General features: G+C 36.9%; 1 long non-coding RNA gene across 1 annotated transcript in view; it reads right to left on the bottom strand.

The window, feature by feature from the left end:
• LOC140621827 (uncharacterized) overlaps window positions 1–15,261 on the bottom strand; it is a 91,156-nt gene extending 75,895 nt beyond the window's left edge. The window contains exons 1-2 of the long non-coding RNA XR_012021554.1: window positions 15,119–15,261; window positions 14,046–14,129 (exon numbers count right to left, since the gene is read on the bottom strand). This is a non-coding gene — a long non-coding RNA (uncharacterized lncRNA). The remainder of the gene's footprint in view (window positions 1–14,045; window positions 14,130–15,118) is intronic.
• Between the last annotated feature and the right edge of the window lie 4,061 nt (window positions 15,262–19,322).

Here is a 19,322-nt window from a genome sequence, read left to right as displayed (position 1 = left end):
AGTTGGCTACAGTTCTGGACAACCTCATGACAGCAGTCCCCAGGCAACAGTTCAGTGATTCAGGTTGCTTCCACTTTTCAGACCCACTATCTTAATAATTTATCTCCTCAACAACTGCCACCGCAGGGGAAGAGACAGGAAAATTGCTCATGAGGTCTCCAAAACCTCAAAGAAGTGACAAACATTAGATTTGCACTCATTTTGTGGCTCTGAGTTAGCCATAAGGCCTCATCCATCTACTGGGGGAGCTGAGAAGTGCTACCTTTTTGTGCATAGAAAGGGAGGAAAACTGGACTCTGGAGAACCTTTAAAATGCTTAGGACAGGGCAGCCCGGGTGGCTCAGCTGTTTAGCACCGCCTTCAGCTCAGGGCCTGATCCTGGAGACCCGGGATAGAGTCCCATGTCAGGCTCCCTTCATGGAGCTTGCTTCTCCCTCTGCCTGTGTCTCTGCGCCTCTGTGTGTGTGTGTGTTTCTCATGAATAAATAAATAAAATCTTTTTTAAAAAATGCTTATGACAGGGGTGCCTGGATGTTTCAATGGTTGAGCACCTGCCTTCGGCTCAGGGCGTGATCCCCAGGGTCCTGGGATGGAGTCCTGCATTGCACCGCCCCCCACCCCCCGGGGAGCCTGCTTCTCCCTCTGCCTATGTCTCTGCCTCTCTCTGTCTCTCATGAATAAATAAATAAAATCTCTAAAACACTGCTTAGGATATTATAGCTGTATTTTTAGGGCAGTGAGATTATTTATTTAAAAAAATGTAACTGTAAAGAACTTTGTTCAAGAAGTTTGTTCAAACTAAATGGAAGATTACTGGTTTTCTATAACTTAAGAGACTCAGGGAAAACCACAGATTTGTTTTAAGGCCAATGGGATTAAATTTTTAAATGATGACTGAAAAATACAGCCTGGAAAGATGCTTTCTACAGGTAATAAATGCCGTGTAATGACAACAACATAGAAAAGTGGTTTAAAAAAATGCTCATTTCTTTAAACCTTACTTACCAAATCCCTAAAAATCTCTGGTCTCCTTGTATAAATTTTCTAGCTGCTTTCTGGATTTCATATTTTCCTATAAAAGTGCCTGATGGACATAGATCTTTGTATTTTCTCTAGATAACTCCTGATCAACAAGTTCACCTCATCTTAACCATCTGAATCTCATTTCGCATATTGGCACATCATCCACACTGTGGATGATGCAAAATAAACAAGTCATCCTGGATACCTATTTTTTATTTACATCAACCAATTCCTTCAATCAAGGCCTTGTAATTTTACTTCCAAAACATTTTTTAAAACTAATATGTCTTCTCTATCCATAGTGAGAAGACTTTAGTTCTGATTCTCAGTCTTTATCTTGCTTAAAATTACTCCAAAACCTCCTCACCATACTTCCCAATCCCAGAATTTCTTCTCCCCTATATATTCTTTGATTATTCAATTGCCTCTCCCTCAAATATCCTTTTATTCATTCTTTCCCAATTCTTTTCATTCATTACTACTCTTCCATTAAGATTCAGCTCAGATGTCATTCTCAGGGAAAACTTCCTGAATCACCTTTGTGTGTTCTTAGGAAATCCTGTGCACATAATTTCTATTTATTCGTTCCACTCTCATTATACTTAACCTTCTCACATTTAGCATTTTATCTATCTGTCTCTCCTTTCTGATAGACTGCTAGCTCCCTGAAGGAAGAAATCCTTAGAGTAAGTAGTGCTTAGAACAAGGTCATTCCCAGTCCAGGAATTCAGAAAGCACTAACTGAACTGAACCATCTTGTCATTGACAGCTCACCTATTTCTGCTTCACCTCACTGCCTCCTTACACATACATCTTTAGGAATTCTAATTCCTTCCTCTGAGGAACTTTATTAACAATTTTTCATGTGTGTTTTAAGGGGAAAAAATGCACTAGAACTCCACTGAAGCCAGAAATTTATCTGGTGGTAGCCATGCCTCCCATTCCATTAACTTCAGTTAGCCTATAGGTAACAATGAGGCAGCAGGTGAAGGGAACAGTAGGTATAGAGGTAATGAAGAAATTAGAATGAAATCTGTTCTCATTAATGGCAGAGGGGTCCAAGTCTATAGTCTTTAATTTTATAAAGTATTTCACCACACATGCATTTACTTTGATGGTAGATTTCTTTTTCTAGCTACCAAATTTTACTCTCTTCCAAAGATTAAAAAACATTTTGAAAATTCTGCCCCCATGCCAACCAGTGCCTTTGTTTCTGGAGAAGTTCAGGAACATTTTATAGGTCTTTTCATGACTATTAACAATTGCCAGTTTTCATTTTTCTGTACAAGGACCTCAAAAAATATGAGATAGAGTGCAAGAAGAAAAGGACACATTTTTTGTTGTTGTTGTTTGTTTCAGGTACTTTCATTCCTCTTGGCCCTGTGTCTATGCTTTGTCTATCTATTTTCACTCTGGTAACTATTAGTAGCTCTTCCTTTCTTTTAAAACAGTGATTAAAGAGTCCTATTTTCTTTGTAGGTCTCTTATTTAGTAATTTATATTTCAATGGCAATTATATCCATAACTCATCTGAGCCCTCCATCCCAATACTAGGTTAATATTATTACTTCTTTTGTAAGCCAGCTACAGTGAACTACACATCTAAATATTTGTTTAGCAAAGAGTGTAAGATTGGATAATAAATTCTTCAGACAATGATTTTATTTACAGCATATTGATAAATACATTCAGGCAATTGCTATCTTCTCTGTAGTTATGAGAATTTATACCTTCTACACATTCAAAACCTATCCAAAGCACGGGACAGCATATTTCTTTGACAAAGAAGAGAAATATTTTCTTAGAAAAAAGAGTATTTTGAGAGTAATATTTATAAGATGAAATATTTATAAGATGACATCTTTCTCATGAAAATCTAAGAATAATATTAAGAAATGTTCTATACAAGTTTCTTCTAGATAGCATACTCAAATAATATTAGCACTACTCAGACAACACAGTACTGTGTGTTCAGGTTTTATTTTATGAGGGGAGCTAACAGATGGAGCTGCCACTCTGTCCTAACAGAGTATTTCATAATTTTACAAGGTAGCCAGAAAATGTAGTCTGGAAAGATGCCTTTCTATACTCCCACTCAGTGGTAGTTATAAAATGTCAAAGTGAAAAAAAAAAGCAACTCAAAAATGTTAAGTTCTTCAAGCCCCATTTACCAAACCACTGGAATCATTGTGTTGCTCTCTCTCTTCTTTGACTTTCATTATCCCCATTTAAAAATGTTACCTGCGCAGGCCTGAGATTAAACATTTCCTAAATATCTTCCTTGCAGACTTTCTCCTGTTTTCACTCCAACAATGATTAATTAATGATCTAAATAAGAAGAGCCTGTTTTTCTTTTGACTTGATGTAAGTGGTTATTCTTTAATTGTTTCAATTTTTTTAATTAATTAAAAGTATTTGTCTGGAGAGGTGGGAAGAGGGCAAAGTAGGAGTATACTAAGCTCACGCCCTCCCACAGGTACAAGATAACACATCCGTGTAAATGACACAGAAAATGACTGCAAGACTGGCAGAAAAAAACTCCACAACTAAAGGTAGAGAAGGCCACATCAAGAAGGGTAAAAAAGACAGAAATGTAATAGGTAGTTAAATAGACCTCCAAGACTACTAGGAGGGAGGGAGCCATGGGCATGGAGAGGGGAGAGGAAAAGGGGAAGACAAATCCCCAGAATATTTGTCTTTGAAAACCAGAGAGGCCGAATTTTGTTGTTAAAATCAGTGAGACTTCAAGCTTGGAAGTTAAAAATCAGTGGGCTCAGTTCTGGGAGAGCCCAGAGGATGAAAGGAAGCCAAGCTCATGCCCTTAAAGAGACAACAGGACAGCCTGCAAAGACACAACATAGAAGGAACAGTCTGAAAAATGCCTATGGCATACAGAGCTTGTCCAAAGGTGCAGGGTGTGCTGTGGGACCTATCCAGGAACAAAGGAGCTGGCAGGCACCATGTCCCTTTCCCATCCCCCAGCATAAACTCATGACTACCTTACTTACACCAAGCCCTACCTGGCCCCACATCCCACAGGGCTTCTACAGACCCACCCCTTCCAGGCAGGCCACCCTCAGTCCCATTGCAGCAAGGCCTCTCCCCCCGACAGCCAGTGCAGGGCCAACCTTGCCAGCACTGCATCTCCCCACCTGTCTGCTTTGCAGGGCCCTGGTCCTGGCAGCAGGAGGCCCCCTCCCTTGGAAGACCAGCATGTACCTTGTTAAAATTGCACACCCCACCCATTCACACTTTGTGGGTTCTGCCCTGGCCAGTGGCAGTGGCGGCAGGTCTCATTTCACAAGAAAACTGGCAAGAATCTTGTTAAAACTGCAGCTCCACCCTGGCCAGCTGGACTGGCAGTTGTGGTATATCCCCTTTGTCAGTGTGCAGACCTTGCCAGCACTGCATCCTCTGCCACCTCCAATAAGGTCTTGGCTAGAACCAATTCAAACCAGGAGTACAAGCCTGGCAATGTGCCAGCAGCCCCAACAGGGGCCAGCACCACTCCAAAGTAATCCCTGCCCCGGGGAGAGGAGAAGATAATCACATACATCAGTCCAAGGATGGCCCCAGCAGTGGTCTGGATGCAGACAGTTGGTCCGGTTGCAGGCTCTGCCTGCCAACAAAAATCTCTCAGGGGCCAACACAGAGAAAGCACCCAGTGGCTTGGTGCTAGTGTATCTCTGGCAAAATGCCTGGTCTGATTAAGCTGAAACCCAAGGAGGGCCCAGACTGATCCACTAACACCAAGGGGATCAAATACTGCCCACAACAGGCAAAGAGAGCAGATGACAAGGCTGAAGGGAAAAGCGGCCAAGACACAATAGGAGGGTGCACACGACACACATAGGAAACCCGTGAAGTGCCAGGTTCTAGGGAACAGGAGACACTACACTGCAGAGCACTATTGGATTTATTTTTCATAAGGCCATTATTTTTAAAAGCAGGAGATGAAGCGGACTTTCCTAACACAAAAACATAGAGTTAGTCAAAATGAAAAGACAGAGTAATATGTCCCAAATAAAATAGAGCAAACCACATCAAGAGACCTAAGCAAAATGAATATAAGTAATATGCCTGATCAAGAATTTAAAGTAATGATCACAAAGATAACCACTGGACTTCAGAAAAGAGTGGAAGACATCAGTGCGACTCTTAACAAAGAGGTAAAAAAAAAAATAATCAGAGACGAAGAACACAGGAAATGAAATTAAAATTGCACTAGATGGAATAAATACCAGGTTAGAGGAAACAGAAGAACAATATAGTGACCCGGAGGACAGAGTCATGGAAAGTAAGAAGCTGAGCAGGTGAAAGAAAAAAAAAAATCCACAAAATGAGAATACCCTAGGCAACTCAGCAACTCCATCAAGCATAGTAACATTTACATTTATATAGATTCCAGAAGAAGAGAGAGAGACAGAGAGAGGGGGACAGGAAATTTATTTGAAGAAATAATATCAGAAAACTTCCCAAATCTGGGAAAGGAAACAGAGATCCAGAGCCAGGCAACACAGAGATCCCCCAACGAAATCAACCCAAATATATCCACACCAAGACACATGGTAATTAAAATGGCAAAAAGTAGTGATAAAGAATTCTAAAAACAGCAAAAGAAAAGAAGACAATTACATACACGGGAAACCCTATAAGGCTATCAGTGGAACTTTTCAGCAAAAACTTTGCAGGCCAGAAGGGAGTGGAAGAATATAATCAAAGTGCTGAAAAGAAAAAATATATGAAGCCAAGAACACTCTATCCAGTAGGGCTACCATTCAGAAAAGAAAGAGTTTCCTAGAGGAGCAAAAGCTAAAGTTCAGGACCATTCAATCAGCTGAAAGGGCACTCTTTGATGGAAAGCAAAGATTGTAAGTAAGAGTGAGAAAAGCAAGAAACACAAAATCAGTTAAAAAAAAAAAGTGTATCTGTGAAAATCAATCAAGAGACTCACAAAATAAAAGGATGTAAATCAATGATTTTTCTCAGGTATGTTCATAAAGCATTTTTAGGTATTTGAATAGTCATCTTGTTCAAGTTCCATTGTTGAATGTTTCTTCAACCTCAGATCCTTTCAGTGCAGGATAAGTTGAGTTTGTGTTGAGAGAAAACTAAGCAATAATTACCCATAATTTTAAATCATTTGAAAACTACCAACTTATTTTTTTTCCCTGAGGATTTCATTCCTCTGAAAAATTTTACTTGATGTTTTTAATGCTTGTTTCTTGTTAAATCCAACTCAGTAGGTATTTGTTGAGAATATGCTTTATTCTTAGTACTGCATTGGCTGTTGTAAGGGCAAAATGTTGTATGAAATAAGGCTGTAATAACAGGGAACAATCACTCCTTTATATCCTTGCAATTTCCACACTAGTAGATAGTTTTGAACCACTCTCTCTTTTGGCCTTGAACTATCTCATTAAGTGACTCAATCTTCCTCTCAGCCTTCAATCCGATAGTCATTACTGGAATCACTGGTATTGACTTCATATTTGTAGGTCCTGATGATCTTATATATTTTGTTTCTCCTACTTTGTTTAATAGATATTTTACTTTTAAAACCAGGCTAATTTGGAAAGAGGAGAAACATATTATTTCAAAAATATATAGAAGAAAGCCTATTCTCCTATCACTTTTGATGGGTTAGACTTTTAGATAGAGTTTCATAATAACAAAAATTCCCCAAAGTATAATGTATACTTTGCATTTTGTGCTTACACTACTGAAAAGAAAAAATGAAAATATTACTAAATCACTTTTCTTTATGAATCATATGATCTTTTTTCAAATCACAAAGGAAAAGAATCAGGAAATACTAAATTAAATATTTGTTTTAAAGAACTGCAACTAAAAGTTTCAAAATGTAATCATTGAAATAAGTTCCATCTAGCAATCATGCATTTGGATTTTCTTCTGCCTCAGTTTGAAATTGACCTCAATGGATATGAATATTCCTAAAATTAAAAAACATAGGATGCAGAAAGGCTGTTATTATTTTTTTCTTTTTCTTTTTTAAAGCTCCACACCCAGCATGGAGCCCAATGCAAGGCTTGAACTCAAATGCTGAGATCAAGACCTGAGCTGAAATCAAAAGTTGGACACTGGGCAGCCCGAGGGGCTCCACGGTTTAGCGCCGCCTTTGGCCCAGGGCCTGATCCTAGAGACCCAGAATCGATCCCACGTCGGGCTCCCTGTGTGGAGCCTGCTTCTCCTTCTGCCTGTCTCTGTCTCTGTCTCTCTGTGTGTCTCTCATGGGGGCAGCCTGGGTTTATCACTGCCTTCAGCCCAGGGCGTGATCCTGGAGACCAGGGATCGATTCCCACATAGAGCTCCTTGCATGGAGCCTGCTTCTCCCTCTGCCTGTGTCTCTGCCTCTCTCACTCTGTGTCTCTCACGAATAAATAAACAAAATCTTTAAAAAAAAAAACAAACAAAAAAAGTTGGACACTTAACCAAGTGAGACACCCAGGCACCCTGCAGAGTAGCTATTGTTATTAATTCTTTTTAGACACTATGGCTTGTAAAAATGAAACTGTATCAACATTTATTAATGTTAAAAATGGTTTCTCATATGTGTATTATAGCCTCTCCAATACTTTACTTTCTAGAAAATGAGCTCCGATAAAGTGAGCAAGTTATCTAACAAAATTAAATTGTGAAATCTTAATTGTTGATGACAAATAATTAAGTTACTTTTTTTGTACATTTGAGATATTTTTCACTCATAGTAGAGTAATACAGAATGAATGTTAACATATTAAATATACCAACATTATAAGTTGAAAAGTAAAACAGAAATTTAAAATGTTCATTAACCATGAACCTCTTCCCAGCTAATTTTTAACTTTATATTTACAAATCATTGATCACCTGCTGCTTGGGTAATATCATTTATTCTTTCTTTTCAAAATGCTTTTATTCATTAGAGACACAGAGAGAGAGAGAGAGAGACACAGGCAGAAGGAGAAGCAGGCTCCATGCAGGGAGCCCGACGCGGGACATGATCCCGGGTCTCCAGGATCATGCCCTGGGCTGAAGGCGGCACTAAACCGCTGAGCCACCCAGGCTGCCCAATATCATTTATTTTATGTTGCTACTCTTGATGGCAACCTTGCAAGGCGAGCCCTAAAATTCACAGAGGTTAATACAATGCAACATATATACCAAAGTTTTCCACGTGGCCTCTCTGAGTTTAGAAAAAGGCATCACTATTTCCCATACAAATTCCCGTGTACCAATCTTGGCTTTTCTGTATTAATAGGATGCTAAGACATAGATCAAGAAAGTGAAGTTGTAGTGCAGGCCAGCCTAGCTTTTCCAATGCTTCTTTAAACCCTATAAAATGATTTTCAACACTGTCACTGACCTCTTGACCTCTTGGCTGTCCTAAATACTATAGAAATAATTTTGAAAAGTATCAGTGGCCCCCTTTTCTCCAATACTTATACTAGAAAAGAAAAATATGTTTTTGTATGTCAGTTCCACACAGAGTATAGTTCTAGGTTGTATGTGGTTTAAATATGCCATTAGTAGTCATTATGCCAGTTCTCAGCAAACTTAAGGCATAGTTATTCAAGGAAATAAAGGATAAGCATTAAATAAGTAGATAGAACAGGGACCTAGAGCAGTATGATGAGAATTTAAATGTGATTTTCAAATTTTAATTTGGTAAGGATAGCATCGATTCTGCAGTATTCAAGGAAAAGTTCATATAGGAGAATCCAATTCATAGATTAATATAAACAAAGAGCATTGACTCTGGGGCCAGTGCTCTTAATGGCACACATTGACTAACAGGTATTGTTTAAGTAAATGAAGAAAAGGAAAGGGGTAAGAAAAGGCAGAGGACTAGGCAAAATTAAAAAGATGGAAATAGAAAAGTGCCAGATGAGTTTGTAGTACTATTGTAAAGAAAACACTTGACGGGATGAGCGCTGGGTGTTATTCTGTATGTTGGCAAATTGAACACGAATAAAAAATAAATTTATTATTAAAAAAACCCACAATGGATGGAAATGGAAAAATGTGTACTGGAATCTTGATGGAAAGGAGAAAGTTCTATCATTATCATAATTGTAAAGGATGGAGTTATGGAGCTGAAGTTCCATCTTATGGGAAATAAGATTGTGAAGTTCCTCAAGTGAGAGAGTGGGGTAAAAAACTGATTTGTGTATAATAATTTGGTAATGGTGGTCAGGAATTTGGAGAAATGAAAAATGAGGATGTGGAATGTAGTTAGCATCAAGGTACAGTATAATCCAAGCATAAGGCAGTACAAGCTCTATTCAAATATGTTAAAGAAAAACCAACCCATGGCATTGTGATGGGTATGTTGAGCAGAGTGTCTCCAGGATCAGGCCCTGGACAGAAGGCGGCGCCAAACCATTGAGCCTCTTGGGCTGCCCCAGTCCTTTTTCTATATGAAATTTATTTCCTCCTCTTGAACTGAATCTCATATTTATTTCTTCATCTGTACCTTTCCTAAATATTCAACCTTCTATTTAATTTCTTTTTATAATCTTTATTTCTTCAGGTTATGGCTTCAATATAGGAAAACCCCTTCTGCTGTTGATTTTGCTCATGATCTGTGTCCTCTCTGAAAAGTGAGAGGCAAGAGAAGTGCAGGAAAGAGAAAAAGGAAAAATATACTGATATATACCATGGTCTAGGCCAATGCAATGTCTGTTTTTAGTCCTCCAGAGATTCTTTGAGAGATCCCGGTTAGAGTGACAACTTGTGAGAGCAGTATAAGTTCATCATTCAATGATGACCAAACATTAGTTCAATATGCAATTTGCAAAATTGTCCATTTACTTCCTTATTTGTATTTCACAACAAATTGAAGCAGGTTGGGTAGGAACTGTTGCTTTAATTTCACACAGAAGGAATCTAGGTTTAGAGAAGTTCAGCAAATGCCCAAGATCATCACACATTTCAAAAAGCTCTCAAGGTACAAACTTGCAACTAGTAGATAAATAAGTTCTGGAGATCTAATGCACGGAATAATGATTATGGACAACACTACTATATTATATACTTTAGAGTTGCTAAAAGACTAGATCTTAATTGTTCCCACCACACAAAAAAAGAGGTAATAGTTATGTGAAACAATAGAGGGGTTAACTAAGCTACAGTGATAATTATATTGTGATATACAAATGTATGAAAGCATAATGTTGTATGCCTTACACTTATACAATGTTACATGTCAATTATCTCTCAATTTAAAAAACTCAAAACTTTGTTTTTTGAAGCCATATGCTGGATTCTGTCTACTGTACAATTTTTTGTTTGGAATAATTTAATGTGCTGTTTTTCCAAAGTTTATTTACTTTATATCAACATATATTGGGATAGAAAAACTTTCCTGAAACTATTTCAAATGTTCCTTTGTTGGTGGATAGTAAGAATAGAGTACTTTATTTTTATTTTTTTTATTTATGATAGTCACAGAGAGAGAGAGAGGCAGAGACATAGGCAGAGGGAGAAGCAGGCTCCATGCACCGGGAGCCCGACGTGGGATTCGATCCCGGGTCTCCAGAATCGCGCCCTGGGCCAAAGGCAGGCGCCAAACCGCTGTGCCACCCAGGGATCCCAGAATAGAGTACTTTAAAATTAATTTAAATGATATTCATGTAGTCATAGCTTCTAAAGCTGAAAAGTTAAGTCCTTGCTTTTGCTCTCAAAGTTTAGGATTTGAGGACTGAAAATATGACAACACTCACTCTTTTTAGCGCTTAGAACAATTCCTGTGACAGTACTTTGACAATCCCACTTATTCACTAAAAACAATATTTTAATCAACTACAACAGAAGTTATTTTTGCTATCATAAAATTTTTATTTTTATAGAACTTCAGTTCTGGGAAGCTTCATTATTGATTTCAGAGTCTTTATGCAGTTTTCAAGGTTTAAACAAGTGCTACTCCCATGATCATACAAAATTTATCTTAAATGTTCTACTAGGAGTTCAATGGAAGAGATATAGGGAATAACAAGTAATATAATCCCTTGCCTAAGGCATTAAGAAATTTTATTCCATGCCAAAACAATGCAGAATACATTTGCATGAACACATGCCAAAATAATCTACCAGGAAATGACTTTGATTCAGTTCAGACTCTCATTTTCCCCCTGAAACTTTAAGCAAAACAAAATCACTATCTCCTGAATAATAATTCATATTATTCATATCTTTGGCACTTGTTTTATCAATTGTATGAACTTTTACCCAGAGCTTTCTGAATTATTTTAGTTTATATCTTTAGACTCATTTAAAATTTACATAGAAGAGGGACAGGAGGAGTACCAGTTGCAGCCAGAAAACAGCTGAAGCAATGGGGGTTGTAATTTATTCCACTAACTTCTCTGTTTTCTTTTTCTTTTTCTTTTTAAGATTTTATTTATTAACTTGAGAGAGAAAAAGCTCAAGTGGGCAGAGAGACAGAGAGAGAGGGAGAAGCAGGCACCCCATTGAGCAGGGAGCCCAATATGGGGCTTAATCCTAGGATCCCAGAATCATGACCTGAACCGAAAGCAGACTCTTAACAGACTGAGCCTCCCTAGTGTCCCTCAAAAGAATTTTTATGTGCTAAGAAGGATCTACAGGATACTGGAGGTTTTGCCTTAGTCAAGTTGCTGTTGTTTTTCCCTCTAGTAAAGCATTAACTTAGGATAGCTGGGAGTTTCCTTCTGGAAGTTAGGTTATTTATTAATAAGAATGCTTTTCCCTTGTAAATCACTAAGTCATTTGCAAACTGATGGAGAATCTTGTCTTGCAGGACTGTGATCTCTATTAACTAATTGTTTTCCCTTCTTTTAGTTTTAGGGCAGCCAGGAGTGCCTGAGGGAGTCACACCAATCCTGAATCCTATATCCTAGTAGGGGGTTGGGGGGTCAGTTTGGGCTTTGTCCTCAACTCTCTCTGCTTCCTCATCAGTTTGGCACTAGGATATACATACAGACCAATGAACTAGAACCAAGAGACCAAAAGTAAACCCTCGCACATATGGTCAATTGATTTTTTGACATGTTACTTCTCTCATCATCTTTACCTCCCATCCTCTTCAGCAAGGCTGTTTCATACATTTATTGAACTGTTAAGATTGTTTTATCACAATCTGCATTCCATCCTGGGATTCCACTGACCTCCTAAGTAATTCTTTTTGTGTTAATTTGCACACATTAAGATTCACTCTTTGTGTTCTACCATACTGTGGGTTTTGACAAATGCATGGTGACATACCCCTCCAGTACAGTATCACACAGCATAGTTTCACCACCCTAAAAAACTCCATGTGCTTCATCTAGTCAACCCTCTCTCCCCCCACCACTGAACTTCTATCAACCATCAATTTTTTTTTAACTGTCTAACTGGTCTTTTAATTGTCTGTAGTTTTCCTTTTCCAGAATGCATTAAAATTGAAATTTTAAAATATGTAGGTTTTGCTGACTAGCTTCTTTCACTTAGCAATGTGCATTTAAGATTTATCCACTCTTTTCATGGCTTGATAACTCATTTCTTTATGGATAGTGTGTTTATCCATTCACCTATTGAAGATTATCTTGGTTCCTTTTAAATTTTAGCAATTATGAATAAAGTTGCTCTAAATATTCACAGCAGGTTTTGTGTATATATTTAGTATTCACATAAGTTACCCAAAGTGTCATTATTGGATTGAATCTTAAGACCACATTCAGTTTTGAAAAACAAAACAAACAAACAAAAAGAAACAAAAAAAGACCACATTCAGTTTTGAAACAAAACTGCCGAACTACCTTCAAAAGTGGCTGGATCACAATTGTCTGTTTTAAAAAATAATTTAGCAATATTTATTTTGGCAACTACTCTATGTAGTTGGTGTGTCCATTTTACAGTTGAGGAAGAGTGGTACAGTGAGGTAAGGTGCCTTATTCCTAAAGCCAAGTGTGTCTACCTGCAGAGACTGGACTCTTCACCACAATGGTGAAGAATACATTCCACGAGTAGACATGATGAGAACAAAGGTAAAAAGAAATGCAAGTAAAATTAAATTTCCTTACAATTTGCAGCCAATTAACAAATACTTGCAAAAGGCAGAGTATGACACTCTTCCAGGAACTCAAAACTGCGTTAAGGTTAATGCCTTCCTAGAGGCAAAAAGCAACCTTAGCCTGACAATAGCCAGACCTCTAGGATCCTGTATGTCTTTCACATATGAAAATCCTTTTGGAAACTTCCTTTCTCTCTGCCCTCCTAACTTAAAAGTATATAATCAATTCCTGCTCACAACTCCAGTGCAGCTGTTTCTACACATGGGTCCTGTCTCCATGCTTTAATAAAACCACCATTTTGCATCAAAGACATCTCAAGAATTCTTTCTTTTTTTTTTAATTTTATTTATTTATTCATGAGACACAGAGAGAGGCACAGGCACAGGCACAGGCAGAGGGAGAAGTAGGCTCCATGCAAGGAGCCCCATGTAGGACTCGATCCCAGGTCTCCAGGATCACGCCCTGGGCTGAAAGCAGGTGCTAAACCGCTGAGCCACCCAGGCTGCCGTCAAGAATTCTTTCTTGATCATCGGCGCCAGACCTCATCCCATCAAACCTCACCTATATTCCAAAACTACATCATTATGATCTCTGTTGCAATTTGTCACCAAAGGAAAAAAAAAATGGCTTAAAATGATGGCTGATTTTGTCTGTCTCACAAATTTCTCATGAGCAATTTTTCTTTTAAAGATTGTACTTATTTATTCATAAGAGACACAGAGAGAGAGGCAGAGACATAGGCAGAGGGAGAAGTAGGCTGCTTGCAAGAACCCCAATGTGGGACTCGATCCCAAACCCCAGGATCACACCCTGAGCAAAAGGCAGACGCACAACCCCTGAGCCACCCGCATCCCTGTCATGAGAGATTAAGATAGTTTTCAAAGTCTTTGGTAACCTGAAACTAAAGTTTGCTTGGATGATAAACTGAATTCATTGTGATGTAGGGAACAAAGACAAGGAAATGTAGATAAAATAAAATTTCCTTATAACCTGCAGCCCGTTGACAAATATTTGAGGCAGTCAGAGTATGAACTTCTCCAGGAAACTCCCAGCTGTCTTAGTGTTGATGCTTCCCTAGAAGGAAAAACAACCCCTAGTATCCTGTGGGTCTTTTTTGGCATATGAAAGTTCTTTTGTAAACTTCCCATGTCTTTACCTCCCACAACTCTGTAGTATATAATTAGTTGCTCTGCACAATTCTAGGGCAGAGCTCCTTGTGCCCAGGGGTCCTGTCCCTGTGCTTTAATAAAACCACCTTTTTGCACCAATAAATAAATAAATAAAATTTACATAAAGACAAAATTGGTAGTAATTAAAATATATTTAATTTTTATTTTTTAGACTTTTTCAATATATTTGTAAAACAATGATATCATTGTTCAAAAACAACACTTAGAGATTATATTCTTTAGTAGATATCAGACTACAACTCTATTTTATCTTATGTAATGCCTGTTAATTGCCCCAAATCACTTTATCATATGATCTTTAAAAAATGTACAGATACAAATTAGAAATTTGTGTGGTATGGAAAATATCACTATCTTAAAGATCTTTCTAGTAATAAAATGATTAACTTGTTTGTGGGAATCATCAAAATACAAATCAATACTTGAAATTTGACTGCAAGTATTATACTATTTCATTAATATAATCATTCTCATATAATTAAATAGTATTTCCAGTATACTAGAGAATAAAATTTTAAACAAGAATTTTAACATAAATTTAGTGATCATGGAGTTTATCACAATTTATAAGTCAGTGGACAATACAAGGTCTAATCTTGGAAATTTATGACTAGATGTCAGTACAATAAAGTGTCACTTAAAAGAGAAATTATACTAAAACTCTGAAATTGCTATTCTGATTTTTCTTAAAAATCTAGGTATCAAAGAAATTGATATAATTCAAGTAAAAAGTACACATTAAAAGTTATAAATTAAAATAAAATGGAGGTTATTTCTCTTGGAAGAGACATTAACGTTTGAATTCTATATATGTACATGAATTTAAAAATAGTTGCTTTGAGGATCTTGACCAAACCAGAATAGTATCATTACCTTTAGTTAATGAGTTAGCTGATGTATCTCATGGATAAAGAGCTTACATCTAGACATACAGGATCCATGCTGGCCTCCAGTGGGCTCTGCCTGTTTATCTCTGCAATCAGCCTCTGTACTTGCTGAATTTAGTGGTGATGTAAGTCTCATTGTGGCCTTTGAACTGTGAGGCTACATTTGCTGCTCTGACCTGGCTAATGGACACAGCCATTGTTTTCGATCTTGAAACCTCTGCCCTTGGCAATCTTCCCTAGGACTTTTGCCCATCAGCTCATTTGTTTGTTCTATATAATACTGCACCAGGGCATTAAAGAATTTCTGGAACCCTATAGGAGCACATGTGGGAGGGATATTCAGTCAGGGCCATCTTTCTAGATTAGCACTCATCACTGAAAGCCACAAACATTACTTCTATACCTAATTTGTTGAGTGCTTTTATCATGAAAGGGTTTTGGATTTTGTCAAATGCTTTATCTGCAAATATTGAGATGATCATGTAACTTTTATCCTTCATTTTGTTATTGTGATGTGTCATCTTTCTTGACTTGTATATGTTGAACCATCCTTGCATTGAGGGATAAATCTCACATGGACATGGTGTATAATCTTCTAAATTTGCTGTTGAATTCAGTTTGCTAGTATTTTCTTGGGAGTGTTTATATCTATTCTCAGCAAGAATATTGGCCTATAATATTATTTTCTTTGGCTTTGATTTCAGTATAATGCTGGCCTCATGAAATAAGTTGGGAATGTTCCCTCCTTTTCAATTTTTTGGAAGAATTTGAGAAGGATTGACATTAATCCTTTAAATTTTGGTAGAATTCTATAGTGAAGTGATCTGGTCCTGGACTTTTATTTTTGGGGATTTTTTTTTTTTATTACTGATTCAATATCCTTACTAGTAATTTGTCAGATTTTCTGTTTCCTCATGATTCAATCTTAGTAGGTTGTATTTATCTAGGAATTTATCCATTTCTTCTAGTTTGTCCAATTTGTTGGTGCATAAAGATATGGAAACAAACCAAATGTCCATTGGTAAATGAATGGATAAAGAAAATGTGTCACTTACAAATAATGGAATATTATCCAGCCTTTAAAAAGATGGAATCCTGCCATATGTAAAAACATGAATGAACCTGGAGAACGTTATGCTAAGTGAAATAAGCCAGTCACAGAAGAACACTGCATGATCCATTTATATGAGATATCTAAAATAGTCAAATTTATAGAGGCAGAGAATACAATAGTGGTTGCCAGAGACCAGCTGTGGGAGTGAGAATGATGATTTGTTGTTCTGTGAATATAAAGTTTCAGTTATGCTAGGTAAGTTCTAGAGATCAATACAATGTAGTGCTTACTGCTAACAAAATGATATCATGAACTTCAAAATTTAAGAGAATAGATCTTAGGTTAAATATCTTGGCCACAAAAAAACAAAACAAAGCAAAACTCAGAGGTACAGAAGGAAACCTTGGGAGGTGTTGAACACATCTATACCTTAAATGTGGTGATGTATTGCAGGGGTTTGCATATATCCAAGCTCATCAAATTGTACACATTAATTTGTGTAATTATTTGCCTGCCAATTATACCTCAATAAATTGTCAGAAATGTGAATGAGAAAATCTTTGAAATGTGTATGTAATGTAAGGATATTTCAACATCCTCATTACACAAGCACTGAGTTAGGTAAGACTGTTAAAATATTACTTGGAGTTAAAATTTATACTGGCTTTAATGTGAATGAGATTTTAGAAAGTGTGGAAGAACCTCATGTCTTCTGAAAGCAACAATCTGGTAAAAACATCAAGTTAGGTTTCACAATTTATTACTTAGATGATTTAACAGATCTGAGTCTCAGATTCCTCTCTGTAAAATGAATATAGTTCCTGAATAGGGGCTGTTAGGGCACAACAAATTTAATCATGAAAAAATGAGGGGCAGTATTATTGTGAAATCGATGAAAATCCTCATTTTTCTCTTGAGCAAAACTGTCTCAGGAAGCATAAAAATGAACACAGTAAAATTCACATTGCACGGAACTCACAGTAAATAAAGCTGCGGTATCCTCCAATGATTATGAGACAATCTCTTACTGATCCCACTCCACAAAGCCCTATGGAACATAAAGAATTTATTCTCCTTTAGCAACTTTACTTAACATCATAAAAGTAGGGCACAATCTGATGTAATTCTCATGTTTCCCCAAAGGCGTCTCTCCCAAGATGTTGTAATGATGATAGCAACATTAATTAACATTCAAGTTGATTATCCATTAGTTTACTTCATAATACATATAAGGCAATAAATTCACCAAATAATGAACAACATGGTATTTGCCCCGCCAGAAATAATTATGTATTCAAAAAATTCATAGTAAAAAATTGCTTAATTATTTTGATAAAATGTATTATTAGCTTCATAACTTCTGAAACATGAAATATTAAATATTGTATGATGGTAGATTCTATAAGTATGAATTTAAAAGTTGTGTGCAGTGTCCTTTTATTTTTCGCTCATACTAGACACTCAGGCTTATAGCCAAGCTCGTGGACATTCAGTTTAAATAACATTTCTAACTACCTTTGCCTCTACATCAAGTCAAGTAACTAATTTCTAGCAAATGGGATCAAAGAAAACTTTCATGTGGTAGCTTTAAGAAACCTTTTTTTAAAAAGAAGCTAGAAGGCAGCCTGGGTGGCTCAGCGGTTTAGCGTTGCCTTCAGCCCAGAGCATGATGCTGAAGACCCAGGATTGAGTCCCACATCAGGCTCCCTGCATGGAGCCTGCTTCTCCCTCTGCCTGTGTCTCTGCCTCTCTCTCTGTGTATCTCATGAATAAATAAATAAAATCTTTTAAAAAATAAAAAATAAAAGGAAGCTAGATATAACCATGACAATTTTTTGTTCCCTTATTCTATCTTGCTTGGAAGAATTCAGAAACTACCATCTTGGGTCACAGAAACTAGGGCCACACCTATGGTTGGGGAAGCTTGAACTGGAAGGAGACTGAGGGAGCAGAGCTGACTTAGCCCTAAAATGCTTGTTTTAGAATATTACTCAGGGAGACAGATATCTGTTAGTAAGATACTGTTACAATTTAAATTGTTACTTTTGGTCATTTCTTAAGTAAGACAACAGGTTTATGGTTTTAACTCTTATTTTGATCACATTTTGTTTTCTATTTTATTTTTGAACACTTTATTAAGGATTTTGTGAATGCATCTACAAAATAATCTATTGGCTTTGTCACGGTGCAAAAAAATACTATATTAAAATATAACCACACATTTATTGATAATATATTTTACATTTATTTAGCAATCCAATTAGCCATTTCAGTATCTTTAAAAAATATTTTATTTATTTATTTGACAGAGAGAGAGATCACAAGTAGGGAGGACAGCTGGAGGAGGCAGAGGAAGAAGCAGGCTTCCTGCTGAACAGAAAGCCCATGTGGGACTTGATTCTAGGATCCCAGAATCATGATCTAAACTGAAGGCAGATGCTCAATGAACTGAGCCACCCAGGCACTCTGCCATTTCAGTATTTTTAAGGGAAATCTTCATTTTTACTTTATAAAGATTTTGACAGGGGTGCTTGGGTGGCTCGGTCAGTTAATCATCTGACTCTTGATTTCAGCTTGATCATGAGATCAAGCCCTACATTGGGCTCCATGCTGGGGGTGAAGCATATTTAAGATTTTCTCTGTCTCTCTTTCTCATCGTCCCTCTCCTGTGATGCGTGCTCTCCCTTTCTTTCGAAAAGAAATAAAGATATTGACATATATATATATACATATTACATATAATGATTTAAAGAATATACTATTCTGCTTTAGAATAATTACTTACCAATAATTAGCTCTCTAATTTTGTGTATATGAATTCCTAAGTATGGCAAGATTTTAGTGAAGATGTTTATTGTACTGCATTCCCACAATGTGGAAAAATGTAGTAATTAAGTTAGGATTTTAATTTCTACATTTACATGCTTATGATACTCACACAATTTTATTTTTGTTTTATTTTAAATATAAATTAATTTATTTTTAAAATTTCAATTCCAGTGTAATTAACATACAGTGTTATATTATGCAGGTATACAATATAACTGTTTCATCTGTTCCATATATTACTCAGTGCTCATCAAGATAAGTGTACTCTTGGGGCATCTGGGTGGCTCAGTCGGCTAAGCATTTTGGC

This window comes from Canis lupus, chromosome 30 (genome assembly GCF_048164855.1).
Source record: "Canis lupus baileyi chromosome 30, mCanLup2.hap1, whole genome shotgun sequence".
Taxonomy (NCBI): Eukaryota; Metazoa; Chordata; class Mammalia; order Carnivora; family Canidae; genus Canis; species Canis lupus.
The sequence above is the reverse complement of the archived record's forward strand: the minus strand, read 5'-3'. Positions and strand labels throughout refer to the sequence as shown.